This window comes from Rhyacophila brunnea, unplaced genomic scaffold, assembly GCF_057557595.1.
Source record: "Rhyacophila brunnea isolate RB1 unplaced genomic scaffold, BYU_Rbru_1.0 scaffold_12, whole genome shotgun sequence".
NCBI lineage: Eukaryota > Metazoa > Arthropoda > Insecta > Trichoptera > Rhyacophilidae > Rhyacophila > Rhyacophila brunnea.
Window position 1 is genome coordinate 30,957,049 of NW_028232774.1, and position 6,739 is coordinate 30,963,787.

Consider the following 6,739-nt stretch of genomic DNA (forward strand, 5'->3'; position numbering starts at 1 on the left):
GACAAAAGTTTCATCGCCATCGGATGAATGGTATAGGAACGCATACGAATAGAAGAAGAAGAAGGTGGTTATACTAATTCAGAAATCTTCGCGGGCATGCGCACAACAACTGGTCAAAATTTCATCGCAATCGGATGAATGGTATAGGAACGCATACGGGACAGACAGACAGACAGACAAACACACATACAGACATTCATTTTTATATACAAGATATAGCCTATACTCTTCGCGCAAGTGCAAGCAATAATTTGACAAAGTTTTATCGCAATCGGATGAGCGGTATGGCAGCGCATAAAACACGAACAAACAAACAAATATTGATTTTTATATTATAGATAGTTTGGTTTAGGACGTTTTCTGATCTTAACAACCTACCTCCACCCTCGTCACTGCCACCTACTTACTGTACACACTATGTACATAGCCTACTGCACGACGGTGCGAGGAAACTACACCTCACTTTAAAGTGCGGGGATTCACATCCTCTCCTTCTCTCACCCCTGCCTCAGTTCGTGAGTGATGCAATACCCATTAAGTGATACGATGAGGTGACGCGGACTTCCTGATAGTTTAAAATAACTTCCACGTAAAAGAAAATAAAAACAGGAATGGTTAATGCTTTTCAAATCCGTTCACATCCTGGACTCAATTCATCCGGACATAAATATATCCGGTGCAGTCGACCAAAATCCAATCCGCGATCGACGCATTGAACATACCTGCATTAAAGTAATTTATTTACACCAATTTTTTCAACAGTAATTATTATGTGGTATCCTGATGTTGGCGGTATTATTTTTTTTAAATATGTCGTAGATTTGTGGCGGGAAATGCAAAATTTCCCGCAAAAATTATGATTATCACCATATTAGGTTTGTATGTCAAAGTAAGTAGGTACCTACCTATTGTATATACTTCTTTCAGATTCGAGAAGGGGTGTGTTCAATTATTTTTACTGACTACATAGGTATACTATTACCTACCTTTACAACATTAACTCAATCAGGCGCGCACACACAAAAATTTTGGGGGGTCCATTTGGAAACAAAAATCATAATATTTTTTATTGATTTTTAATGCAGCAGGAAGGGGGTCAACAAAACCTAGCAAGTGTCACTGACTTTCGTTTTTACTCTTAGAAATAGCGCACTTTTCCCAGGTGCATTCCACGTGCCCAGACAGTCCGCTCTTTGATTCAATAAATATACACCTGGCCTGCACGTATAATTAAGTGTGTTCTATGTCCTATAAATTAGCGAGCTGTCGCATCCACAAAATGATCGAATGCACGTAACTTAACAGTCATAATAATTATTAGGATCGCTGGTGTCCGTTTGTGTCATCCACGCTGTCTTGTATTTTTCCGCATGCCGCATTGGAATATCAAAGCAAACATTGGATACCTATGTCAATAATTCGTATTAAGTATATGAATGTTAATCAACATCATCATCAATTCCTCCCCACTGCGCCTTCCACTCTTATTATCTATAGTTCTTCGCAGGTACAGCCAAACATGGTAAGTTTGACGATCCAACGGATTTTTGGCAGCACTGCCTGAGGCCTGACAGTAAAGGGAAATTGCGGCACACAGAGAAGAGCAGAGTAACGCTTTCCGAAAACAGTCAGAATTGGTAAATTATGACATGATTCCTTTAAATAAATCATAATATAGCAAATACCCAGTTCTCGGAATATATTTTATCGAATCGAAACGGAATTCCTGTTTGTGTAATCCACATTGCTCGCATAACGATAATTTTGCAATCTTTAATCATTAAAACGTTTGCAATAAATGTCAGATACTATATAATATGTACGTCGATACCTAAATTTATTCAAATAAAACACAAATATGTATCGTTGGAACCCTGAGCATAGCCAATAAAATAGGTAATTAATACCGGTTATGGTAATTTGTTTATTTACCCATACTTGCATAATTTTATTGATAATGAGATCAAACGCATGTTCAGCTGATATCAAACTGTGATGGATGATATATTTTTTTGTTATATTATCAATCAGTTTAGGATAATTATCCGATACTTTCATCTATGTCTGTTTTGATCGTTGTCACAAAACATATTATATTATTAAATTGCGAGTAATATTTTTTTAATCAAACAATAACCTGTAAGAGCTGTGGACGAGATAATATATAGTTTGGAAGACAATTGGACTTCAAAAATATTTCGAGCGCTGCTATGCAATAAACGTGAAATTAGGATTGATTTGCCGAAAACTTCTACATACAAACGTAATATGAGACCAAAATTAAAGTGTATCGTCTTACATTTTAATTCTACAACATTTAGCCCGCAGGGAGAATGATAATAATATGGAAAAACTCGTGCCGTAGTGGTTTGGCGGGCGCGGCGCGGCGCGGCGGCGTCTTGCAAAACTCAAACGTATAACCGTGTGTGAAATGTTCGTAGAAAGTGTCTTTTTTGGGGCATAATACACACGGTTATACGTTTGAGTTTCGCAAGACGCGCCCGCTAAACCACTACGGCCGAGCACTAAGGTCGGAGAGCACGAGGTAGAGTTTTGTTTTGAAATACATATGCCAAATTCTGATCTTTAATGTCCTAAATGCTAAAAAAATCATAAATGCATGTCCTTAATAATAGGTGACGTGTGAAATAAACATTAATTATAATAAACAACATTAACCTATTTTTAACTTCATCGGATCTACGCTTTCCATCAAAAAAATCTGTCCTGCTTAAAACATTTTGGCTTTTCCATTATGTTTTCTGTCCGAGTGACTATCTCAAAAGCGAAATGTATGGCGTCTAGGTATCCCACTTTATACAATTTTATTCTTTCTAATGAATTTAATATTAAATTATAATACCAATGCCAATAAACTTGGGGAACTTTAAGATAATCTAGCGTACAACGGATGTGATGTTTCACAGTTTCATGATTCTGTCTATCGCGCAACTAGCATATTTGATAGCATTCGAGTGATGTTTGTTTCTATTTTTTTTTTTAATATGTATTGGTTTTTAGTCGATAATTATTACGTATGACTTATCCCAATCTCCGAGACTCTCAGATGCTAGGTTCGCCTCCCATGCCTTCTTTCTTCTTCGGGTGGGACGGTCAGAGGTTATGGAAAACAACGGTTATTTTATAATAATTGCATGCATTGTTCTTTTACTGTGCATCATGGCGCATTGACCAACCATTGAAAATGTTATTAATTCATGTTAGTATTATTTTTTATTAATAAAATATTAATAGCCGCGAACCCTTGATTGAGAAATAGTAGCCCAAACCATTTAATGCAGATTTTTCGTAATCTTGGTACCTAAATATTTTCAACAGGTGGATTTACGAGGTGTTCATGAGGAATATGTTAGTACCAAAACGTTACAGCAGTGAGAGGTCATTACTCACATTCCAAGGATTTGTGGGCGGAAGTTTAAATAAGTAGCAATTTAACAATATAAGCAATAAGGACTACGTATTTATAATTGTTATACCACCTTCGCTGGCAAATCACATTATGTTAAGTCCATTTGACTATAAGAAGTGTTGCTGGGGGCCACACTATACCTTATTAGTCCTCTTTGCTGAGATCTGTTCAACATAATAAACTACTGTCCCGGCTAGCCTTCGCCACTACCTCGTAAAAGTATAAAAAAATATACGGTGTATCAATTAAAGCTGACAGTTGTATAATTGCCGCCATTTTGCACGGCTGTTAATTTGTCATTTCGAATTTGGCATGCATAAGAGATATTGTAGAATAGGTCATGAAAGATTACATAGTAAAACAACACAAAAAATCGTAAAAAAATGTTATGAAAATAATATAGTTTAACTACAAATTGTGCAGCTTTCGAATGAAATCAACGGCCATTAATCAAACAAAACTGCTTCGTTACGGCAAGAAACTAATACATAGGTACATCCTGAAAACGTTACGGCTTGGTGTGGTTTCTGGGGGTATGAGATGTTAGTGGTGGATGGAAATCATGGCGGTGACATGGTTATATTTTTTTGCGCCAATAAGATGGAATCAAGGAACTCAGAAATAATTGGAATTGTCTTGGAAAACATAAAATGGTTTTAGCAGGATGGCACCAACCTTTGTAATACGCGCGAAACGCAGAAGTTATTACATACTATAATATAACACTTAAATTTCCTGGTTGTGTTTTTTCCCGTTTTATATGAGTTTTTTCAGAAGTCAGAAATGATTCGTGATCTTAAACATAATATCAGGCGCTTCATCGGCTTTATGGTCAAAATAATGATCATTTTTAGAATAGTCAAGACAACTATTTGTACAATAATTATATGGTACAATGTTACAATTCCCACATATCAGTGTTACAATATATTGAAAAATCACTAAAATTCATGTTACTTTACTTTACACCTTTATTGAAACACCCTCTGCTAAGGCTTAGTTATCGTAAATACCTATCGAGTCGAGACTTGTTCATTGATATCGTATCGCATTGGTATTGGTATTTGGTATCGTATCGGCCTCTTATAGTTCAGTGCGTAATGCGCTGGCCTTTCATCCAGGGACCCCGAGTTGAACTTCGGTGTGGTCACATTGATCACACTATTATGTCTATGTAATTTTTCTCAAAGCCTGGGTGTTTGTGATTGTTTCTCTTCTATTACTAAATACACAACTGTCATTGGGCCTCGTGGCATGTTGTAGTGTTAATAAAAGAATACAATATATACTTATTACCTATACTTATTGTCATGTTACATTTCACGTGACATGTCTACATTTCAAACGCAGATATTAAATAAATAATGTTAATTTAATTAACAATAAATTTGGCACAACCTTGTTAAAAGTATGTGTCAACCTTGTTTCTAAAACAATGACGGTTAAAAAAATAGGCCAATGAGGTTTCTTCCCGCCTTTTTGAAAGCGTCATATCAACAAATAACTTATTTCCGCCCAGAAGATTTCACTCCAAGATTAGATTCAGTTCAGATCGGACGTACTCGGTTAACATAATAGAAACAGTTTCAACGCAGAATGGCGCTTCTTCTTTCGGACGGAAAGATAGAAGACAAGATGAGATTCCAGCCATCACACTTAAAGCTAAGTAATAATTACCATCTTACAACAAAAACTCTAATGTACTGTACCAAGTGAACGCTTCTCAAATTTGTATTAGAATTTTAATATGTTTCCGTATCATTTTTAAATTTCAATGTAAATTGTTTGTGTGTAATTAAATAACACTTTTCACGATTAGCTGTGTTCTTATTTTTATACTGTTATATTTAATTTGTAAATACACAACTTTTAAGGCGCCCAAAAATTATAATTTAATATTTCAACGAGTTTACAAATGACATTTTATTTGAGGTAGATAAATGATTTATAAGGCATTCTTTACACAGGGTTAAGTTGGCAGAAAGCCGAATCTTATACGCTGTGAGATTAATAGTACTAAATATTTCATGTTTTATTGATTGAATTAGTTGGCACTCCATGTTTAATAATTGTGCATTACAATTATTAAACTTCTTTTACTATTCTTATGCAAACGATACTATATTTACATTTATACACCTTTTCCCTTTTTTTAATATGACATTATATTATAAATAATAAAAAAATACAGTCCTACTAAAGTTATATCGGAAGTAAAGTATCGAAACATATCTAAAGAATTTCTCCAATAGCCTAGTGATATGCAAACTGTACCCCATTTTAGACCCTCCAAAAGAAAACCTTGTCGATACTAAAGTATTGAAATAGGTATGTATGTACTTATTTGTCAAAAAACATCGACACTTTTTTGGCATCTTTAATATCAACTGATATTTTCTAATTTTTTCCAGGTACCTATGTCAAGTTTTACGTCCTGGTTGGGTTTCAACGATTTTTGCGTGACAGCTGAATTTATGTTGGTGCCAATCATGAAACGCGTCCAATGGTTCGCCACCCCTGGTCTATGGGCTTATATTCTTGTAATTAGAATTTCCGCTTGAAGCTAAAAAGTACCACGGTGCACGCATAATATTGCAGGGCTCGAAATGGACTGGAGCACACCGGAGCGTAGTCAATGAAATCCCGAAATTACCGCTTTGTTTCGCGGAAAAAATAATTTGGTCGTTTGAGCTAGATAGGCAATATAACAAAAATCTAACATAATAAATATTGTTACAAAATATACTTACATAATATTAGGTAAAAAAGTTAATATCTTCGGAAAATTGCCGAACGCTATAAAGTACATAGAAATAATAATTATATATACATTTTTCGCTTGCCGGACGAGTACTCTATGCATTGAGTTATTGTCTTCAAAACTTCTAAGTTAAAGATGGCTCAGTGGCTAACGGCATTCATCTGGCCAGCAAACGGTGTGCATTAAAATCTTACAAGCCCTATGATATTCCTATGATTTCTCGTAATGGGGTTTCCATTTTTCGTATTTTCAATAAAGAAAGCTGCATTCTTAAATTTTGTGGAGGTATATTCAATCTTGAAAAATAAATTAGATAGTACCTACCTACCTAATGAAGCATGGTGCCCACGATGACCGAGCGGCTTAAATGTCGGCATATAACGTTGTGGGTTCCATGTTCGAATCCTGGGTCTGGCAAGTATAGATATTGTTTTTCAATTTGTGTTTGAGTCAGAGTGTGGGTCTGATAGATTGAGCAAGTGGCTGACATCCATTTCTCGTAAAAACAAAAATCTGTTAATACAAACCTCCACCCTGTGGAGGTCCAT